Below are 23,520 nucleotides of genomic sequence, written 5' to 3'. Positions count from 1 at the left end.
TCAGCTCTATCTCTGCTCTCTCTGTCTGTCTCTCTGACTCTGTCTGTCTCTCTCTGACTCTCTGACTCTCTCTCTGTCTGTCTCTCTCTCTCTCTCTGTCTGTCTCTCTCTGACTCTCTGACTCTCTCTTTCTGTCTCTCTCACTCCGTCACGGCGTTGAGGGTTAAGGTCCCTGACCCGGCTGTGTCTGTGAAGGATGTCCTCCTGGCTGTGGGCGAGCAGGTCGGACATGAGAACTTTTATTTCTGGATGATTATTTTGGTAAATCAGTGAAAGTTGCGGATTATTTTCCCGACACAGAGAAATTTGTGAAATCTGTTAACGTGTTGAGGAGGCTCGTTGGTCTGGACCTGCTGGATGAGAAGAAGTGGTACAGACTCAGGAAACACATCAAGGCTTTGGGGAAGGAGTCTCTGTCCAAGCGGGGGCGAGGTCGCAGGGGTCATAAATCCACCAGACAGAGTATGAGTGTGTCTCACCGGGTGTTCTATCTTCTCTATTTGTCTTTCTCTTTGTTCTCTCTTCACTCAGTCCACATGCAGTATCTGAAGGTGGGCTCTTTGAACATGAACGGTGGCAGGAACGGCCGGAGGAGGGCTTTGGTCTCTGAGCTCCAACATCAGTGCTGGAGTGGCGGTTTTGTTTTCGCCTCGACTTGATGTCACTGTTTTATCCACCACTGAGATGGTTCAGGGTCGGGTTCTGTTGGTCAGGGCTCAGGTAGGGAGTTTGACCATGGTGTTTACCATTATTTACGCACACAATGAGGGCTCGGAGCGGGTGGGGTTGTTCAAACAGGTGAGGGTCATTTTAGTTCAGCAGGATCCTGGTGACTGTTTGGTGCTGGGGGTGACTTCAACTGCACTGTGGATATGTCCCTGGATCGGGTTGGTGAGGAGCCACATTTGCAGTCGGTTTCCTCACTGGCTGGTTTTTTACATGAGGTGGATTTATTGGACACATGGAGGGTCACACACCCACAGGACAACAGTACACATGGGTTCGGGTTTCAGATGGGGTGGTGTCTGCAGCCAGGCTTGAACGGATTTATATGTCACACTCATTCAGGAACAGATTACGCAGGAGTTTCATTCAGCCAGTTAGTTTTTCAGATCATCATCTCATCACCACGGAAATATTCCATTCACACACTCAGAGGTTCAACACTTACTGGAAATTTAACACCAAACTTTGCACGGCAGGGTGTTTTGTAGTTTATTTCTTCTTCTTTTTGGGGTTTCTGGAGGGGACGGAAGGAGACATTTGGGACAGTGAGTCAGTGGTGGGAGGCCGGCAAAACTCAGGTTTGGGTTTTGTGTCAACAGTACACTTCCTGTTCTACAGCTAGGGTCAAGGTAACCATGGCAACACTGGAGAAAGACATTATGAACATTCAGGCTAACCTACATGCACCTGGGGCTACCGACCAGCACAACCTCCTGCAGGTGAAGAGGGCGGAGCTGGGTGCCCTGTTACATGAGAGGGTGAAAGGGGCGATGGTGAGGGCTTGCTTTGCAAACATCGGGGACATGGGTGCACCCAGTTCCTTCTTCTTCAGTCTGGAGAAGAGGACCTCTTATCAGAAGGTGATGACCTGTCTTCGCCTTCCTGACGGACGGTTGACGAGTGATTCGGCGGCGATGCAGAAACATGCTATGGACTTCTATTCGGCTCTCTACAGTGCTGTAGACTGTGATGGGGCATGTGCGGCTGACCTTCTGAGAGATCTCCCCCAGCTGGTTGCCTCAGAGAGAGAGGCCTTAGACTCCCCCATCACGCTAGATGAAGTGAGGCAGATGGCATCTGGGAAAGCTCCGGGGATCAACGGACTTCCAGTGGATTTTTATCAACACTTCTGGGGCTTTCTCTGTGCTGATCTTCTGGAGATGTTACGGGAGAGCATTGCAGCGGGCTGCTTACCCACGTCTTGTCGCCGTGCTGTTCTGTCCCTCCTGCCTAAGAAAGGAGATCTTACTCTATTGCAGAACTGGAGACCGGTTGCACTTCTCTGTGCAGATTATAAACTTTTTTCTAAGGTGCTGGCGAACAGGTTGAAAAATGTCCTGGATTTTATTGTTCACAAGGACCAGTGTTATCGTGTGCCCGATAGAACTATTATGGACAACCTTTTTTTGATGAGAGATTTGATTGATCTGTGCAATACTGGGAATTTGGTTTGTGGTTTTGTGTCACTTGATCAGGAGAAGGCATTTGACCGGGTTCATCACAGGTTTTTGTTCTCCACTTTGAGGGCGTTTGTCTTTGGTGAGGGATTTATTTCATTTGTTGGGGTATTGTATAATGGACCTTCATGTTGGTTAAGTACAACCCCTAGCAAAAATTATGGAATCACCGGCCTTAGAGGATGTTCATTCAGTTGTTTAATTTTGTAGAAAAAAGCAGATCACAGACATGACACAAAACTAAAGTAATTTCTAATGGCAACTTTCTGGCTTCAAGAAACACTATAAGAAATCAAATCAAATCAGTTTTATTTATATAGCGCCAAATCACAACAACAGTTGCCCCAAGGCGCTTTATATTGCAAGGCAAAAGCCATACAATAATTACAGAAAAACCCCAACGGTCAAAACGTCCCCCTGTGAGCAAGCACTTGGCTAAGCAATGCCGTCTAATAATACTGCCTAAGGGAAGCATGTATAAAGTGAATAAAATTGGTCCTAGTACAGAAACTTGTGGAACTCCATAATTAACCTTAGTCTGTGAAGAAGACTCCCCATTTACATGAACAAATTGTAATCTATTAGATAAATATGATTCAAACCACCGCAGCGCAGTGCCTTTAATACCTATGGCATGCTCTAATCTCTGTAATAAAATTTTATGGTCAACAGTATCAAAAGCAGCACTGACGTCTAACAGAACAAGCACAGAGATGAGTCCACTGTCTGAGGCCATAAGAAGATCATTTGTAACCTTCACTAATGCTGTTTCTGTACTATGATGAATTCTAAAACCTGACTGAAACTCTTCAAATAGACAATTCCTCTGCAGATGATCAGTTAGCTGTTTTACAACTCCCCTTTCAAGAATTTTTGAGAGAAAAGGAAGGTTGGAGATTGGCCTATAATTAGCTAAGATAGCTGGGTCAAGTGATGGCTTTTTAAGTAATGGTTTAATTACTGCCACCTTAAAAGCCTGTGGTACATAGCCAACTAACAAAGATAGATTGATCATATTTAAGATCGAAGCATTAAATAATGGTAGGGCTTCCTTGAGCAGCCTGGTAGGAATGGGGTCTAATAAACATGTTGATGGTTTGGATGAAGTAACTAATCAATCAATCAATCAATTTTTTTTATATAGCGCCAAATCACAACAAACAGTTGCCCCAAGGCGCTTTATATTGTAAGGCAAGGCCATACAATAATTATGTAAAACCCCAACGGTCAAAACGACCCCCTGTGAGCAAGCACTTGGCTACAGTGGGAAGGAAAAACTCCCTTTTAACAGGAAGAAACCTCCAGCAGAACCAGGCTCAGGGAGGGGCAGTCTTCTGCTGGGACTGGTTGGGGCTGAGGGAGAGAACCAGGAAAAAGACATGCTGTGGAGGGGAGCAGAGATCGATCACTAATGATTAAATGCAGAGTGGTGCATACAGAGCAAAAAGAGAAAGAAACAGTGCATCATGGGAACCCCCCAGCAGTCTACGTCTATAGCAGCATAACTAAGGGATGGTTCAGGGTCACCTGATCCAGCCCTAACTATAAGCTTTAGCAAAAAGGAAAGTTTTAAGCCTAATCTTAAAAGTAGAGAGGGTGTCTGTCTCCCTGATCTGAATTGGGAGCTGGTTCCACAGGAGAGGAGCCTGAAAGCTGAAGGCTCTGCCTCCCATTCTACTCTTACAAACCCTAGGAACTACAAGTAAGCCTGCAGTCTGAGAGCGAAGCGCTCTATTGGGGTGATATGGTACTACGAGGTCCCTAAGATAAGATGGGACCTGATTATTCAAAACCTTATAAGTAAGAAGAAGAATTTTAAATTCTATTCTAGAATTAACAGGAAGCCAATGAAGAGAGGCCAATATGGGTGAGATATGCTCTCTCCTTCTAGTCCCCGTCAGTACTCTAGCTGCAGCATTTTGAATTAACTGAAGGCTTTTTAGGGAACTTTTAGGACAACCTGATAATAATGAATTACAATAGTCCAGCCTAGAGGAAATAAATGCATGAATTAGTTTTTCAGCATCACTCTGAGACAAGACCTTTCTGATTTTCGAGATATTGCGTAAATGCAAAAAAGCAGTCCTACATATTTGTTTAATATGCGCTTTGAATGACATCCTGATCAAAAATGACTCCAAGATTTCTCACAGTATTACTAGACGTCAGGGTAATGCCATCCAGAGTAAGGATCTGGTTAGACACCATGTTTCTAAGATTTGTGGGGCCAAGTACAATAACTTCAGTTTTATCTGAGTTTAAAAGCAGGAAATTAGAGGTCATCCATGTCTTTATGTCTGTAAGACAATCCTGCAGTTTAGCTAATTGGTGTGTGTCCTCTGGCTTCATGGATAGATAAAGCTGGGTATCATCTGCGTAACAATGAAAATTTAAGCAATACCGTCTAATAATACTGCCTAAGGGAAGCATGTATAAAGTGAATAAAATTGGTCCTAGCACAGAACCTTGTGGAACTCCATAATTAACTTTAGTCTGTGAAGAAGATTCCCCATTTACATGAACAAATTGTAATCTATTAGACAAATATGATTCAAACCACCGCAGCGCAGTGCCTTTAATACCTATGGCATGCTCTAATCTCTGTAATAAAATGTTATGGTCAACAGTATCAAAAGCAGCACTGAGATGAGTCCACTGTCCGAGGCCATAAGAAGATCATTTGTAACCTTCACTAATGCTATTTCTGTACTATGATGAATTCTAAAACCTGACTGAAACTCTTCAAATAGACCATTCCTCTGCAGATGATCAGTTAGCTGTTTTACAACTACCCTTTCAAGAATTTTTGAGAGAAAAGGAAGGTTGGAGATTGGCCTATAATTAGCTAAGATAGCTGGGTCAAGTGAAAATAACTGAGACAGAACAATCGGAGAGAAAGAGTCTAACTAAATAATGGTATCACTGAAAGCAGCCAAAGATAACGATACGTCTTTGGGATGGTTATGAGTAATTTTTTCTCTAATAGTTAAAATTTTGTTAGCAAAGAAAGTCATGAAGTCATTACTAGTTAAAGTTAATGGAATACTCAGCTCAATAGAGCTCTGACTCTTTGTCAGCCTTGCTACAGTGCTGAAAAGAAACCTGGGGTTGTTCTTATTTTCTTCAATTAGTGATGAGTAGAAAGATGTACTAGCTTTACGGAGGGCTTTTTTATAGAGCAACAGACTCTTTTTCCAGGCTAAGTGAAGATCTACTAAATTAGTGAGACGCCATTTCCTCTCCAACTATTTGCTAAAGCTTATAGTTAGGGCTGGATCAGGTGACCCTGAACCATCCCTTAGTTATGCTGCTATAGTCGTAGACTACTGGGGGGTTCCCATGATGCACTGTTTCTTTCTCTTTTTGCTCTGTATGCACCACTCTGCATTTAATCATTAGTGATCGATCTCTGCTCCCCTCCACAGCATGTCTTTTTCCTGGTTCTCTCCCTCAGCCCCAACCAGTCCCAGCAGAAGACTGCCCCTCCCTGAGCCTGGTTCTGCTGGAGGTTTCTTCCTGTTAAAAGGGAGTTTTTCCTTCCCACTGTAGCCAAGTGCTTGCTCACAGGGGGTCGTTTTGACCGTTGGGGTTTTACATAATTATTGTATGGCCTTGCCTTACAATATAAAGCGCCTTGGGGCAACTGTTTGTTGTGATTTGGCGCTATATAAAAAAAATTGATTGATTGATTGATTGAACTTACGGGTTATCTGCTTTAAGCTACGAGTTTGTGAGTTATACCACGGAGTCAGGCACTTCTGATTTAAAGCTCTCTTTTTCAGAGGAGCTACAGCATCCAAAGTTGTCTTCAATGAGGATGTAAAACTATTGACGAGATACTCTATCTCACTTACAGAGTTTAGGTAGCTACTCTGCACTGTGTTGGTATATGGCATTAGAGAACATAAAGAAGGAATCATATCCTTAAACCTAGTTACAGCGCTTTCTGAAAGACTTCTAGTGTAATGAAACTTATTCCCCACTGCTGGGTAGTCTGCTGCTACTGTGGGAGCGCCTTGGGGCAACTGTTTGTTGTGATTTGGCGCTATATAAGAAAAAAGTTGATTGATTGATTGATTGATAGTCCATCAGAGTAAATGTAAATGTTATTAAGAAATGATCAGACAGAAGGGAGTTTTCAGGGAATACTGTTAAGTCTTCTATTTCCATACCATAAGTCAGAACAAGATCTAAGAGATGATTAAAGTGGTGGGTGTGTTGGGAAAGTGTAGTGACACGGACCCACAACAGGGGGCGTAAATGAACGGACAATGGAAGGAGTCAAATTATAACACTTTACTGGTGTGAATGTCACAACCAAACACAGCAGAATCAGAATGTGCAACAGTCAATTAATAAAAGGTGTCGTGTGGGCAGGCTCGACGATAGGAGACGCCCATCTGGAAACGAACCAGAACCACACGATTTCCACCGCCACCTGAAGAGACTGGAGCCGCCAAGTCCCGGAGTCCCCAGGTGGCCACCTTCCCGGCGTGTCGGATCTGGTACTGCTGGCAGAAAGCAAAAGACAGTCAAAGGGTGGGTGTGTGAACACCCAGTAACACTGGTGGGAATGCCACCTCCACCTCTCACTCAGCGCGTTGCAGCGGTCTCAGCTGAAAAGGAGCGCCGTCTTGCACAGCCTCCTCAAAAACGACCGGTTCTCCTGCAAACACTCACAATAATAGATTTATCGATCTCACAAAAGGGGCTGAGAGTATTACCTCCAGATGAAGATGATATCTCGGCAGTTTGGTGGAGGTGTCTTCCTGCTTTTATACCAGATGTGTTGATTAGTGACAGCTGTCACGGATGATGGGTGACAGCTGTCACCACGGCTTGTTCCTGAGGCGGCAGCGCCCTCTCGTGCCTGAAGCCCGCACTTCAGGCAGGGTGCCTTCTGGTGGTGGGCCAGCAGTGCCTCCTCTTCTGGCAGCCCACACAACAGGGTGGACTCATTTACATTTTGAGCAAAGCCAGTAGAGTCTAATAATAGATTAAATGCAGTGTTGAAGCTGTCATTCTCAGCATCTGTGTGGATATTAAAATCGCCCACTATAATTATCTTATCTGAGCTAAGCACTAAGTCAGACAAAAGGTCTGAAAATTCACAGAGAAACTCACAGTAACGACCAGGTGGACGATAGATAATAACAAATAAAACTGGTTTTTGGGACTTCCAATTTGGATGGACAAGACTAAGAGACAAGCTTTCAAATGAATTAAAGCTCTGTCTGGGTTTTTGATTAATTAATAAGCTGGAATGGAAGATTGCTGCTAATCCTCCTCCCCGGCCCGTGCTACGAGCATTCTGACGGTTAGTGTGACTCAGGGGTGTTGACTCATTTAAACTAACATATTCATCCTGCTGTAACCAGGTTTCTGTAAGACAGAATAAATCAATATGTTGATCAATTATTATATCATTTACCAACAGGGACTTAGAAGAGAGAGACCTAATGTTTAAAAGACCACATTTAACTGTTTTAGTCTGTGGTGCAGTTGAAGGTGCTATATTATTTTTTCTTTTTGAATTTTTATGCTTAAATAGATTTTTGCTGGTTAATGGTGGTTAATTAGCTAAGATAGCTGGGTCAAGTGATGGCTTTTTAAGTAATGGTTTAATTACTGCCACCTTAAAAGCCTGTGGTACATAGCCAACTAATAAAGATAGATTGATCATATTTAAGATCGAAGCATTAATTAATGGTAGCGCTTCCTTGAGCAGCCTGGTAGGAATGGGGTCTAATAGACATGTTGATGGTTTGGAGGAAGTGACTAATGAAAATAACTCAGACAGAACAATCGGAGAGAAAGAGTCTAACCAAATACCAGCATTACTGAAAGCAGCCAAAGATAACGATATGTCTTTGGGATGGTTATGAGTAATTTTTTCTCTAATAGTTAAAATTTTATTAGCAAAGAAAGTCATGAAGTCATTACTAGTTAAAGTTAAAGGAATACTCGGCTCAATAGAGCTCTGACTCTTTGTCAGCCTGGCTACAGTGCTGAAAAGAAACCTGGGGTTGTTCTTATTTTCTTCAATTAGTGATGAGTAGTAAGATGTCCTAGCTTTACGGACGGCTTTTTTTTAGAGCAACAGACTCTTTTTCCAGGCTAAGTGAAGATCTTCTAAATTAGTGAGATGCCATTTCCTCTCCAACTTACAGATTATCTGCTTTAAGCTGCGAGTTTGTGAGTTATACCACCGAGTCAGGCACTTCTGATTTAAGGCTCTCTTTTTCAGAGGAGCTACAGCATCCAACGTTGTGCTCAGTGAGGATGTAAAACTATTGACGAGATAATCTATCTCACTCACAGAGTTTAGGTAGCTACTCTGCACTGTGTTGGTATATGGCATTGGAGAACATAACAAAGAAGGAATCATATCCTTAAACCCAGTTACAGCGCTTTCCGAAAGACTTCTACTGTAATGAAACTTATTCCCCACTGCTGGGTAGTCCATTAAAGTAAATGTAAATGTTATTAAGAAATTATCAGACAGAAGGGGGTTTTCAGGGAATACTGTTAAGTCTTCAATTTCCATACCATAAGCCAAAACAAGATCTAAAGTATGATTAAAGTGGTGGGTGGACTCATTTACATTTTGAGCAAAGCCAATTGAGTCTTATAATAGATTAAATGCAGTGTTGAGGCTGTCATTCTCAGCATCTATGTGGATGTTAAAATTGCCCACTATAATTATCTTATCTGAGCTAAGCACTAAGTCAGACAAAAGGTCTGAAAATTCACAGAGAAACTCACAGTAACGACCAGGTGGACGATAGATAACAACAAATAAAACTGGTTTTTGGGACTTCCAATTTGGATGGACAACACTAAGAGTCAAGCTTTCAAATGAATTAAAGCTCTGTCTGGGTTTTGGATCCATTAATAAGCTGGAGTGGAACATTGCAGCTAATCCTCCGCCTCGGCCCGTGCTACGAGCGTTCTGACAGTTAGTGTGACTCGGGGGTGTTGATTCATTTAAACTAACATATTCATCCTGCTGTAACCAGGTTTCTGTAAGGCAGAATAAATCAATATGTTGATCATTTATTATATCATTTACTAACAGGGACTTAGAAGAGAGAGACCTAATGTTTAATAGACCACATTTAATTGTTTTAGTCTGTGGTGCAGTTGAAGGTGCTATATTATTTTTTCTTTTTCAATTTTTATGCTTAAATAGATTTTTACTGGTTATTGGTGGTCTGGGAGCAGGCACCGTCTCTACGGGGATGGGGTATTGGGGGGATGGCAGGGGGAGAGAAGCTGCAGAGAGGTGTGTAAGACTGCAACTCTGCATCCTGGTCCCAACCCTGGATAGTCACGGTTTGGAGGATTTAATAAAATTGGCCAGATTTCTAGAAATGAGAGCTGCTCCATCCAAAGTGGGATGGATGCCGTCTCTCCTAACAAGACCAGGTTTTCCCCAGAAGCTTTGCCAATTATCTATGAAGCCCACCTCATTTTTTGGACACCACTCAGACGAGCCAGCAATTCAAGGAGAACATGCTGCTAAACATGTCACTCCCGTCCGATTGGGGAGGGGCCCAGAGAAAACTACAGAGTCCGACATTGTTTTTCAAATTTACGCTTAGCCTTAGCCAGCAGTTTCAAATTTCCTTCAATGTCGCTTACTCTGGCCCCCGGAAGACAATTGACTATGGTTGCTGGTGTCGCTAACTTCACATTTCTCAAAACAGAGTCGCCAATAACCAGAGTTTGTTCCTCGGCGGGTGTGTCACCAAGTGGGGAAAAACGGTTAGAGATGTGAACGGGTTGGTGGTGTACAGGGGGCTTCTATTTAGGACTACGCTTCCTCCTCACAGTCACCCAGCCGGCCTGCTTTCCCGGCTGCTCGGGATCCGCTGGGGGACAGCGGGAAAAAATCAGGAAAAATAATTGTGGCAGTCTGTAACGGTTACTTTTTTAGACCAAGCAGAGGGAAAAAAATATGGACTCACTCAGTTCTGAGGAATAAATTATGGAATCCCCCTGTAAATTTTCATCCCCAAAACTAACACCTGCATCAAATCAGATCTGCTCATTAGTCTGCATCTAAAAAGGAGTGATCACACCTTGGAGAGCTGTTGCACCAAGTGGACTGACATGAATCATGGCTCCAACACGAGAGATGTCAGTTGAACCAAAGGAGAGGATTATCAAACTCTTAAAAGAGGGTAAATCATCACGTAATGTTGCAAAAGATGTTGGTTGTTCACAGTCAGCTGTGTCTAAACTCTGGACCAAATACAAACAACTTGGGAAGGTTGTTAAAGGCAAGATGATAATGCATCTTGCCATAGAGCAAAAACTGTGAAAACATTCCTTGCAAAAAGACACATAGGGTCAATGTCATGGCCTGCAAATAGTCCGGATCTTAATCCAATTGAAAATCTTTGGTGGAAGTTGAAGAAAATGGTCCATGACAAGGCTCCAACCTGCAAAGCTGATCTGGCAACAGCAATCAGAGAAAGTTGGAGCCAGATTGATGAAGAGTACTGTTTGTCACTCATTAAGTCCATGCCTCAGAGACTGCAAGCTGTTATAAAAGCCAGAGGTGGTGCAACAAAATACTAGTGATGTGTTGGAGCGTTCTTTTGTTTTTCATGATTCCATAATTTTTTCCTCAGAATTGAGTGATTCCATATTTTTTTCCCTCTGCTTGGTCTAAAAAGTAACCGTTACTGACTGCCACAATTTTTTTTCCTGATTTCTTATAGTGTTTCTTAAAGCCAGAAAGTTGCCATTTGTAACGACTTTAGTTTTGTGTCATGTCTGTGATCTGCTTTTTTTCTACAAAATTAAACAACTGAATGAACATCCTCCGAGGCCGGTGATTCCATAATTTTTGCCAGGGGTTGTAGTTCTAAACAGAAGCCCTCTGTACACCACCAACCCGTTCACATCTCTAACCGTTTTTCCCCACTCGACGACACACCCGCCAAGGAACAAACTCTGGTTATTGGCGACTCTGTTTTGAGAAATGTGAAGTTAGCGACACCAGCAACCATAGTCAATTGTCTTCCGGGGGCCAGAGCAGGCAACATTGAAGGAAATTTGAAACTGCTGGCTAAGGCTAAGCGTAAATCTGGTAAGATTGTAATTCACGTCGGCAGTAATGACACCCGGTTACGCCACTAAAGTCACTAAAGTTAATATTGAATCGGTGTGTAACTTTGCAAAACAATGTCGGACTCTGTAGTTTTCTCTGGGCCCCTCCCAATCGACATGTTTAGCCGCATGTTCTCCTTGAATTGCTGGCTGTCTGAGTGGTGTCCAAAAAATGAGGTGGGCTTCATAGATAATTGGCAAAGCTTCTGGGGAAAACCTGGTCTTGTTAGGAGAGACGGCATCCATCCCACTTTGGATGGAGCAGCTCTCATTTCTAGAAATCTGGCCAATTTTCTTAAATCCTCCAAACCGTGACTATCCAGGGTTGGGACCAGGAAGCAGAGTTGTAGTCTTACACACCTCTCTGCAGCTTCTCTCCCCCTGCCATCCCCTCATTACCCCATCCCCGTAGAGACGGTGCCTGCTCCCAGACCACCAATAACCAGCAAAAATCTATTTAAGCATAAAAATTCAAAAAGAAAAAATAATATAGCACCTTCAACTGCACCACAGACTAAAACAGTTAAATGTGGTCTATTAAACATTAGATCTCTCTCTTCTAAGTCCCTGTTAGAAAGTGATATAATAATTGATCAACATATTGATTTATTCTGCCTTACAGAAACCTGGTTACAGCAGGATGAATATGTTAGTTTAAATGAGTCAACACCCCCGAGTCACACTAACTGCCAGAACGCTCGTAGCACGGGCCGGGGCGGAGGATTAGCAGCAATCTTCCACTCCAGCTTATTAATTAATCAAAAACCCAGACAGAGCTTTAATTCATTTGAAAGCTTGTCTCTTAGTCTTGTCCATCCAAATTGGAAGTCCCAAAAACCAGTTTTATTTGTTATCTATCGTCCACCTGGTCGTTACTGTGAGTTTCTCTGTGAATTTTCAGACCTTTTGTCTGACTTAGTCCTTAGCTCAGATAAGATAATTATAGTGGGCGATTTTAACATCCACATAGATGCTGAGAATGACAGTCTCAGCACTGCATTTAATCTATTATTAGACTCAATTGGCTTTGCTCAAAATGTAAATGAGCCCACCCACCACCTTAGCCACACTTTAGATCTTGTTCTGACATATGGCATAGAAATTGAAGACTTAACAGTATTCCCTGAAAACCCCTTTTTGTCTGACCATTTCTTAATAACATTTACATTTACTCTGATGGACTATCCAGCAGTGGGGAATAAGTTTCATTACACTAGAAGTCTTTCAGAAAGCGCTGTAACTAGGTTTAAGGATATGATTCCTTCTTTATGTTCTCTAATGCCATATACCAACACAGTGCAGAGTAGCTACCTAAACTCTGTAAGTGAGATAGAGTATCTCGTCAATAGTTTTACATCCTCATTGAGCACAACTTTGGATGCTGTAGCTCCTCTGAAAAAGAGAGCTTTAAATCAGAAGTGCCTGACTCCGTGGTATTACCCACAAACTCGCAGCTTAAAGCAGATAACCCGTAAGCTGGAGAGGAAATGGCGTCTCACTAATTTAGAAGATCTTCACTTAGCCTGGAAAAAGAGTCTGTTGCTCTATAAATAGCCCTCCGTACAGCTAGGACATCTTACTATTCATCACTAATTGAAGAAAATAAGAACAACCCCAGGTTTCTTTTCAGCACTGTAGCCAGGCTGACAAAGAGTCAGAGCTTTATTGAGCCGAGTATTCCTTTAACTTTAACTAGTAATGACTTCATGACTTTCTTTGCAAATAAAATTTTAACTATTAGAGAAAAAAATTATTCATAAAAGCGCGCCACGTTCGTATGCTTTTCCATATACTCCGGGACGCCAATCAAGTATTTTATCCTAACCATCCCAAAGACATATCTTTATCTTTGGCTGCTTTCAGTGATGCCGGTATTTGGTTAGACTCTTTCTCTCCGATTGTTCTGTCTGAGTTATTTTCATTAGTTACTTCATCCAAACCATCAACATGTTTATTAGACCCCATTCCTACCAGGCTGCTCAAGGAAGCCCTACCATTATTAATGCTTCGATCTTAAATATGATCAATCTATCTTTGTTAGTTGGCTATGTACCACAGGCTTTTAAGGTGGCAGTAATTAAACCATTACTTAAAAAGCCATCACTTGACCCAGCTATCTTAGCTAATTATAGGCCAATCTCCAACCTTCCTTTTCTCTCAAAAATTCTTGAAAGGGTAGTTGTAAAACAGCTAATGATCATCTGCAGAGGAATGGTCTATTTGAAGAGTTTCAGTCAGGTTTTAGAATTCATCATAGTACAGAAATAGCATTAGTGAAGGTTACAAATGATCTTCTTATGGCCTCGGACAGTGGACTCATCTCAGTGCTGCTTTTGATACTGTTGACCATAACATTTTATTACAGAGATTAGAGCATGCCATAGGTATTAAAGGCACTGCGCTGCGGTGGTTTGAATCATATTTGTCTAATAGATTACAATTTGTTCATGTAAATGGGGAATCTTCTTCACAGACTAAAGTTAATTATGGAGTTCCACAAGGTTCTGTGCTAGGACCAATTTTATTCACTTTATACATGCTTCCCTTAGGCAGTATTATTAGACGGTATTGCTTAAATTTTCATTGTTACGCAGATGATACCCAGCTTTATCTATCCATGAAGCCAGAGGACACACACCAATTAGCTAAACTGCAGGATTGTCTTACAGACATAAAGACATGGATGACCTCTAATTTCCTGCTTTTAAACTCAGATAAAACTGAAGTTATTGTACTTGGCCCCACAAATCTTAGAAACATGGTGTCTAACCAGATCCTTACTCTGGATGGCATTACCCTGACGTCTAGTAATACTGTGAGAAATCTTGGAGTCATTTTTGATCAGGATGTCATTCAAAGCGCATATTAAACAAATATGTAGGACTGCTTTTTTGCATTTACGCAATATCTCGAAAATCAGAAAGGTCTTGTCTCAGAGTGATGCTGAAAAACTAATTCATGCATTTATTTCCTCTAGGCTGGACTATTGTAATTCATTATTATCAGGTTGTCCTAAAAGTTCCCTAAAAAGCCTTCAGTTAATTCAAAATGCTGCAGCTAGAGTACTGACGGGGACTAGAAGGAGAGAGCATATCTCACCCATATTGGCCTCTCTTCATTGGCTTCCTGTTAATTCTAGAATAGAATTTAAAATTCTTCTCTTACTTATAAGGTTTTGAATAATCAGGTCCCCATCTTATCTTAGGGACCTCGTAGTACCATATCACCCCAATAGAGCGCTTCGCTCTCAGACTGCAGGCTTACTTGTAGTTCCTAGGGTTTGTAAGAGTAGAATGGGAGGCAGAGCCTTCAGCTTTCAGGCTCCTCTCCTGTGGAACCAGCTCCCAATTCAGATCAGGGAGACAGACACCCTCTCTACTTTTAAGATTAGGCTTAAAACTTTCCTTTTTGCTAAAGCTTATAGTTAGGGCTGGATCAGGTGACCCTGAACCATCCCTTAGTTATGCTGCTATAGACGTAGACTGCTGGGGGGTTCCCATGATGCACTGTTTCTTTCTCTTTTTGCTCTGTAATGCACCACTCTGCATTTAATCATTAGTGATCGATCTCTGCTCCCCTCCACAGCATGTCTTTTTCCTGGTTCTCTCCCTCAGCCCCAACCAGTCCCAGCAGAAGACTGCCCCTCCCTGAGCCTGGTTCTGCTGGAGGTTTCTTCCTGTTAAAAGGGAGTTTTTCCTTCCCACTGTAGCCAAGTGCTTGCTCACAGGGGGTCGTTTTGACCATTGGGGTTTTACATAATTATTGTATGGCCTTGCCTTACAATATAAAGCGCCTTGGGGCAACTGTTTGTTGTGATTTGGCGCTATATAAAAAAAATTGATTGATTGATTGATTAGTCACTTCCTCCAAACCATCAACATGTCTATTAGACCCCATTCCTACCAGGCTGCTCAAGGAAGCCCTACCATTAATTAATGCTTCAATCTTAAATATGATCAATCTATCTTTATTAGTTGGCTATGTACCACAGGCTTTTAAGGTGGCAGTAATTAAACTATTACTTAAAAAGCCATCACTTGACCCAGCTATCTTAGCTAATTATAGGCCAATCTCCAACCTTCCTTTTCTCTCAAAAATTCTTGACAGGGTAGTTGTAAAACAGCTAACTGATCATCTGCAGAGGAATGGTCTATTTGAAGAGTTTCAGTCAGGTTTCAGAATTCATCATAGTACAGAAACAGCATTAGTGAAGGTTACAAATGATCTTCTTATGGCCTCAGACAGTGTACTCATCTCTGTGCTCATCCTGTTAGATCTCAGTGCAGCTTTTGATACTGTTGACCATAAAATTTTATTACAGAGATTAGAGCATGCCATAGGTATTAAAGGCACTGTGCTGCAGTGGTTTGAATCTTATTTATCTAATAGATTACAATTTGTTCATGTAAATGGGGAGTCTTCTTCACGGACTAAGGTTAATTATGGAATTCCACAAGGTTCTGTGCTAGGACCGATTTTATTCACTTTATACATGTTTCCCTTAGGCAGTATTATTAGAAAGCATTGCTTAAATTTTCATTGTTACGCAGATGATACCCAGCTTTATCGATCCATAAAGCCAGAGGACACACACCAATTAGTTAAACTGCAGGATTGTCTTACAGACATAAAGACATGGATGACCTCTAATTTCCTGCTTTTAAATTCAGATAAAACTGAAGTTATTGTACTTGGCCCACAAATCTTAGAAACATGGTGTCTAACCAGATCCTTACTCTGGATGGCATTACCCTGACCTCTAGTAATACTGTGAGAAATCTTGGAGCCATTTTTGATCCGGATATGTCCTTCAATGCGCATATTAAGCAAATATGTAGGACTGGTTTTTTGCATTTGCGCAGTATCTCTAAAATTAGAAAGGTCTTGTCTCAGAGTGATGCTGAAAAGCTAATTCATGCATTTATTTCCTCTAGGCTGGACTATTGTAATTCATTATTATCAGGTTGTCCTAAAAGTTCCCTGAAAAGCCTTCAGTTAATTCAAAATGCTGCAGCTAGAGTACTGACAGGGACTAGAAGGAGAGAGCATATTTCACCCATATTGGCTTCTCTTCATTGGCTCCCTGTTAATTCCAGAATAGAATTTAACATTCTTCTTCTTACTTATAAGGTTTTGAATAATCAGGTCCCATCTTATCTTCGGGACCTCATAGTACCATATCACCCCAATAGAGCGCTTCGCTCTCGGACTGCAGGCTTACTTGTAGTTCCTAGGGTTTGTAAGAGTAGAATGGGAGGCAGAGCCTTCAGCTTTCAGGCTCCTCTCCTGTGGAACCAGCTCCCAATTCGGATCAGGGAGACAGACACCCTCTCTACTTTTAAGATTAAGCTTAAAACTTTCCTTTTTGAAAAAGCTTATAGTTAGGGCTGGATCAGGTGACCCTGAACCATCCTATAGACTTAGACTGCTGGGGGGTTCCCATGATGCACCCAATGTTTCTTTTTATTCACCTCTTTTTCCTCTGTATGCACCACTCTACTTTTAATCATTGGTGATTGATCTCTGCTCTCTTCCACAGCATGTCTTTTCCTGATTCTCTCCCCTCAGCCCCAACCAGTCCCAGCAGAAGACTGCCCCTACCTGAGCCTGGTTCTGCTGGAGGTTTCTTCCTGTTCAAAGGGAGTTTTCTTTCCCACTGTCGCCAAGTGCTTGCTCATAGGGGGTCGTTTGACCGTTGGGGTTTTTCTGTAATTATTGTATGGCTTTTGCCTTACAATATAAAGCGCCTTGGGGCAACTGTTTTGTTGTGATTTGGCGCTATATAAATAAAATTGATTTGATTTAAGGTTGGGGGAGGTTTGAGCTGCCCAGTCCCCGTAATGCGGGGTATAAGACAGGGCTGCCCCATCTCAGGTCAGCTGTACTCTTTTGCCATTGAGCCACTCTTGTGTCACCTTAGAGCCAGACTGTCTGGCCTTGTTTTGCTGGGTTTTCAACTATCTCCTCCCCTGGTGCTCTCTGCTTATGCAGATGACATCATGGTTTTTGTCACGAATCCGGCGGACGTTGATGGATTATTAGATAGTTTACGGCTCTATGAGATGGGAACCTCTGCTAGAGTGAACTGGAGGAAGAGTGAAGCTGTCCTGATGTGGAGGTGGCAGGAAGGGGCTGCTCCATGTCTGCCACATGGTCTGTGGTGGGCAGTGGAGGGTTTGAACGTTCTGGGTGTGTTTCTGGGGACAGATGGGTATCGTCGGAGGAATTGGGAGGGCTTAGTGGCGAAGGTGTGTGCCAGACTGTACAAATGGCAATGGCTGCTGCGCCAGATGTCCTATAGGGGGCGGGTTCTGGTCACTAATAACTTGGGCGCTTCTGCGCTGTGGCACAGAGTGTCTGTCGTCCCTCCACCACGGGGCCTTATTGAGCAGTTACAGCGGTTACTGGTGGACTTTTTCTGGTCAGGCCATCACTGGATCAGAGCTCCCGTGTTATACATGCCGCTTTATGAAGAAGGACAGGGGCTGGTGGACATTTCTGCTCAGGTGTCGACCTTCAGGTTGCAGGCTGCTCAGAGACTGTTGTATACCTCAGGATTGAGCTGGCAGGATACAGCATGTGTCCTGCTGAGGATGGAGGCTGATCTTGGGTATGATAAACATCTGTTCCTCCTACATCGGCGGGACGTCATCGGACGTGCACCTCAGCTTTTTACCAGTCAGTTCTCCAGGCATGGTAGGTCCTCTCTGTGCACAGGGACGTCGGCACACCAGGGATGTGGCTGTTTGAGGAGCCTCTTTTCTTCACTGACTTTGTTAGTTCTCCTGGGTTGTCATCTGCCACTGTGCTGTCCCGCCTGAGGGAGGCGGGGTGCACCAAATTGGGCCATCTACTGCACACGTCTGTTGGGAGGCTGGTGGAATCATCGTGAGTTCGGTCCTCCAGGATGCTGCTCAGGGTGGAGGAGGAGGTTTGTGCTTCCCTGCCAGGGCCCACAGAGCGTTTGATAGAACCATACTCTGTCTGACCAGTGGGATGATGAATGTGAGTACGTGTTCCCCTCTCTGACTGTCTCACCCTGCTGTGGGGGCATGGCAGGAGGGACCAGGGGGCTCTCCTGTCTTTCAGGACAACTGTTTTGGGAGAGTTTGAGAGTATCGGCAAGAAGGCTCTCTATTTTACCCGTGTCAAAGTGTCATGCTTATGCTCTTTGGCAGGGTTGGCGGCATTGAAGTGGTCAGAGTTTTTTGGTGCCGCCTTGTCTCCTGTGGGGTGCTGGTGAAGCCTGTACAAACCCCCAGTCGACAAATGCATAGGGGACCTCCAGTGATGGATTGTACATGGGCTTCTGGCTACAAACGGGTATCTGGCGCACCTGGATCCAGGGGTTGATGGGGTTTGTCCTTTTTGTCCACTTAGGGAAACTGTTCATGTTTTTGCACAGTGTCACCGGTTGTCAGGGCTGTTTGGGTTGTTAGGGAGGTGGTTTCGTGGGCTTGGGTTTGTTGTTCACTATGTACTTGTTTATTTTTTGTCCGAAATATCGCGCACAATCCAGGAGGTTTGCATGTGTTAATTAACCTGCTTTGTGGACTCGCCAAGTGGCCATCTTGGAAGACTGAAAAACTGTATTTTAGCTCAGGGGTCAGTGGACCCTGAGTTTATGCTGAAGGGACTCTTGGCAGCCCGGATCAGAGTGGACTTCCAGCTTTATGCTCTAACTGATAACATGGACACCTTCAGAGACACATGGTGCATCAATGATGTTCTCTCGTCTGTGCAAAATGGGAGCTTGGTGCTCCATGCTGACGCCTGTAAAAAAAAACAGTACGATGGAAGTGATGTAACTCAACTGTTGTGAATAAAACTGTTTTAAAATTCAAATTCTCTCTCTCTCTCACATGCAAACATTCACACACACACAACACACACACCACACACACACACAGTAGTGAGACCTCTCACAGGTAAAGCACATCAAAGTGTCTATCAACCTGTTTTGAAGAAAATGTAGCCAAATATTAGCTTTGTTAATGTTGTATAGTAAATGGATGAATTTTAGCTTTGCCAGATAAATCTGGATTTGGCTCCCATGGTCTCCCTAAATATATCCTGTCCATATTTGAAAATGTGTGTGGTGGTTTTCAGAACTCTTTCTCTTCCACTCAGTTCCTGCCACTCCAGAGATCCAAGTGTCGATGTGTCAGGTGTGTGACAACACGGTGACCGTGGTCTGGACCTTACCAGAGCCAGACAGCACGATAGAACATTACATCCTGGAACACAGGCGCACTAACCACGAGGGGCCGCCACGGACAGAGAGGACAACCCCTGGATGGTGGTGAGGGAATACAAGAGATGCAGCACACGCTCACGGGGTAGCAGCCAGACTCTGGTGTTTGTCCGCTGTAATGCTACGAGGAGTCTGGCTCAAGGAGACTAATTACTTTTTATTACCAGGTCTGCGATTTGACAGCCGCTACATGACGTTCAGAGTGAAGGCGTGTAACAAGGCTGTGGCAGGAGATGTTCTCTGTAACCGGTTACCCTGGAAACCCACGGTGAGAACACTGGTCAGAGTTTAGACCATAGGTCGTCTTAAGCCTGGTTCACACGACAGGATTTTTAAAATTATCTTTAGGTTTCCAAAACCGAGAGCCCACACATACACTGGTCAGAGTTTAGACCATAGGTCGTCTTAAGCCTGGTTCACACGACAGGATTTTAAAATTATCTTTAGGTTTCCAAACCCGAGAGCCCACACATGTGACGATAAAAAATCATAGCTCTAACAGGTTTGGTCGTACAGTGTGTGGTGTTCAGCCAACGGTAAGGACAACAACACAAACACAACAGATTTCACACACGGACATCACAGACAGGAAATCTTGCAAAATATCTTGAGATTAAAGGACTTCAGAGTAAACAAACGGAGATACTTTGTGGACTATTAAACAGAGGGAAAAAACGATACAAAAGAAAAAGAAAAGGCGTTCTTTAAAGGAGTGGAGACGGCGCGACCACCGGACTTTCTGGTAAGGCCGGGTTTACACGGGAGGTAATTAGGCGATATCAGACCCGATCTTCCCCTTCCGACAATCTTAAGGACGGCCCAACAATCCTGATGATGCTAAAGATAATCTTACCAGATATTCCTGTCGTGTGTGGTATGTTCAGAGCACTCTGATCTGCTTGTAAGGGCGTCAGGAGTGCTCCGATCGCAAATCGGGGATATTCAACATGTTGGATTTTTTTGGCCCGATATTACAGTGTGTGTGCTGTTCTTCCGACCACAAACGAGCACGCAGCCTGCTGAATGTGACGTTCAGCCAATCAGAAAGCGAGGTGACGGACGCACGGAGCGGAAATAAAATAATAACAGCTGTTTCTGACTTACCAGAAAGTCCGGTGGTCACACTGTCTCCACTCCTTAAAGAACGCCTTTCTTTTTCTTTTTGTATCATTTTTTTCCCTCTGTTTTAAATAGTCCACAAAGTACCTCCGTTTGTTTACTACGAGGTCACGTTTAATCTCGAGAGATTTTGTGAGATTTCCTGTCTGAACTGTAAATGTTCGTGTGTGAAATCTGTTGGTGTGTGGTGTTGTTGTCCTCACCGTGTGGCTGAACCACCACACACTGTACGACCAAACCTGTTAGATCCATGATTTTTTATCTTCATGTGTGTGGTCTCTCAGGTTTGGAAACCTAAAGATAATTTTAAAATCCTGTCGTGTGAACCAGGCTTAAGTCAGAACAGCTGTTTTGATTTTATTTTCTGCTCCGTGCGTCCGTTACCTTGTTTTCTGATTGGCTCTGAACGTCACATTCAGCAGGCTGCATACTTGTTTTGGTCTGAGGACACAACACACACACAGCGATATCGGGCCAAAAAAATCAACATGTTGAATATCCCCAATTTGCGATCGGAGCGCTCCTGATCGCCCTTCCAAGCAGATCAGAGCGCTCTGAACACACCACACACGACAGGTGTATCTTATAAGATTATCTTTAGTGTCATCACGATTGTCGGGGAGTCCTTAAGATTGTCGGAAGGGGAAGATCGGGTCGATATCGGCAAAATTATCCTGTCGTGTGAAACCCGGCCTTACTGTTTCATTTAGACCATTTGGGTTCTTATGGGTTGTGAATATTGGGGCAAATGTCCTCAGTTTCTGGTGTGTTCATGCCTTTTTTCTGGTCTCAGCCTTCACCTTCAAACTGGACGCCAGTTCATCCACCAGAACCTGAAAGTCGGAGGACTTGAATGTGGAATGGGACAGCAGTGGAGGGAAAATTCAGGATATACGCAAGGACAAGAACCGGACCAATTCACCGCCTGCATTCCCCAGCCAGGTTTCTGTTAACTGGGATTCTTCGTCAGTCTTTGTACAATCATTTTCATTGAGTATAAAGGTTAGAAATATTTGCTCAGTCATCTGTCTCATGTGTCACCAGGACCACCCTGATGTCACCAAAGAGAGCGCCGACAACTCGGCCTGGCAGAGACCGGTTTACAGCTGAATCCTACACTGTGCTGGGTACAGTTTTCACAAATGCACATGTGTCCTTTCTCTCAGGACTAATGCTGCAGAACTGACCTTAATTCACTTCAGCCTGAAGCCTTCCAACCAGTGTCTGTGTGTGTGTGCATGTGTGTGTGTGTCTCTGGGTCTGTGCGTGTGTGCGTGTGTGTCTCTGTCTTGGATCTGTGTGCGTGTGTGTCTCTGTCTCTGGGTCTGTGTGTGTGTGTGTCTCTCTGTCTCTGGGTCTGTGTGTGTGTGTGTCTGTCTCTGGGTCTGTGTGTGTGTGCATGTGTGTGTGTGTGTCTCTGGGTCTGTCAGACCTTGAGGGGGAATGTCACATGGTGCGTCTGCACTCTGACCTTATGAGAAGCTGCACTCTGGCTGCAGTTGCTGTTAGTGGGAGATCCTCACTGCAGTACACCAGTTAATGTTTATTAACGCTGAAAGAATGGTCCTTGACCTTAAAACACTTTAATATTTTTTTTAGTCTTGCTGACAAAGAAAGTTATGGAAAGACGCATGAAGGGATTATTTTCTTCAGAATCAATGCAGCAATTTTCCGCCCAAGGTAGCAATGGACTTTTTTTTAAGCAAATTTTTCATTGAAAATGAATTAATCTAAAAGAGAAGACATGCTGCACACAGGTAGAGGTTTTGTAATGTTCCAGATCTCTGGCCTGTAGTCCATAGTTGGTGCCACTGCTGCATTTTACAATTAGCATTCACTCATTCATCTTTTCCTCACACACACACACACACTCATCTTCAACCGCTTAGTCCAATTAAGGGTCATGGGCGGCTCAGCCTAAGCATGTTGTTGTTTTGCTGTGTGCTGTAGAAATAATATAATAATGTATAAATAATATAAATAAACAGAGATGGCCAACACATATACAGGGCTGGAAACTTGAATTTGCCTGGTCATATCCACAGCCGGCTATTTTGGGGGTAATTTTCAGTTCAACTTAAAAAAAAGGTACCAGTTGTCCCATGTCATGAGGATTCAATATATATATAGTTTGTAGGGCTACATATTATAGTTTTGAGAGTTTATCCCGGACAGACAGACGTAGCCCTTTATGTATATAGATTTATATGTAAGTCCCTTCGGCTGCTCCCTTGTTTGCACTCGGGGTCGCCACAGCAAATCCAAGGTAGATCTGCATGTTGAATTGGCACAGGTTTACACAGGATGCCCTTCCTGACGCAACTCCACATTACATGGAGACATGTGCAGGGGTGGGATTTGAACCCGGAACCTTCTGAACTGAAACCAAGCACATTAACCACTTGGCCACCACCCCTATGTATATAGATTTATATATACAACCCCAATTCCAATGAAGTTGGGACATTGTGTAAAATGTAAATAAAACAGAATACAATGATTTGCAAATCCTCTTCAACCTATATTCAATTGAATACACGACAAAGACAAGATATTAATGTTCAAACTGATAAACTTTATTGTTTTTGTGCAAATATTTGAAATGGATGCCTGCAACACATTTTCAAAAAAAGTTGGGATGGGGCAACAAAGACTGGGAAGTTGATGAATGCTCAAAGAACACCTAATTGGAAACAGGTGAGTGTCATGACTGGGTATAAAAGGAGCATCTCCAAAAGACTCAGCTGTTCACAAGCAAAGATGGGGTGAGGATCACCACTTTGTGAACAACTACATGAAAAAATAGTCCAACAGTTTAAGAACAATGTTTCTCAATGTTCAATT

General features: G+C 43.2%; 1 pseudogene; it reads left to right on the top strand.

Annotated features, from left to right (window-relative positions):
• Nucleotides 1–23,520, top strand: part of LOC117505978 — a 98,636-nt pseudogene that overhangs the window by 56,475 nt on the left and 18,641 nt on the right.

This window comes from Thalassophryne amazonica, unplaced genomic scaffold (genome assembly GCF_902500255.1).
Source record: "Thalassophryne amazonica unplaced genomic scaffold, fThaAma1.1, whole genome shotgun sequence".
NCBI lineage: Eukaryota > Metazoa > Chordata > Actinopteri > Batrachoidiformes > Batrachoididae > Thalassophryne > Thalassophryne amazonica.
The sequence above is the reverse complement of the archived record's forward strand: the minus strand, read 5'-3'. Positions and strand labels throughout refer to the sequence as shown.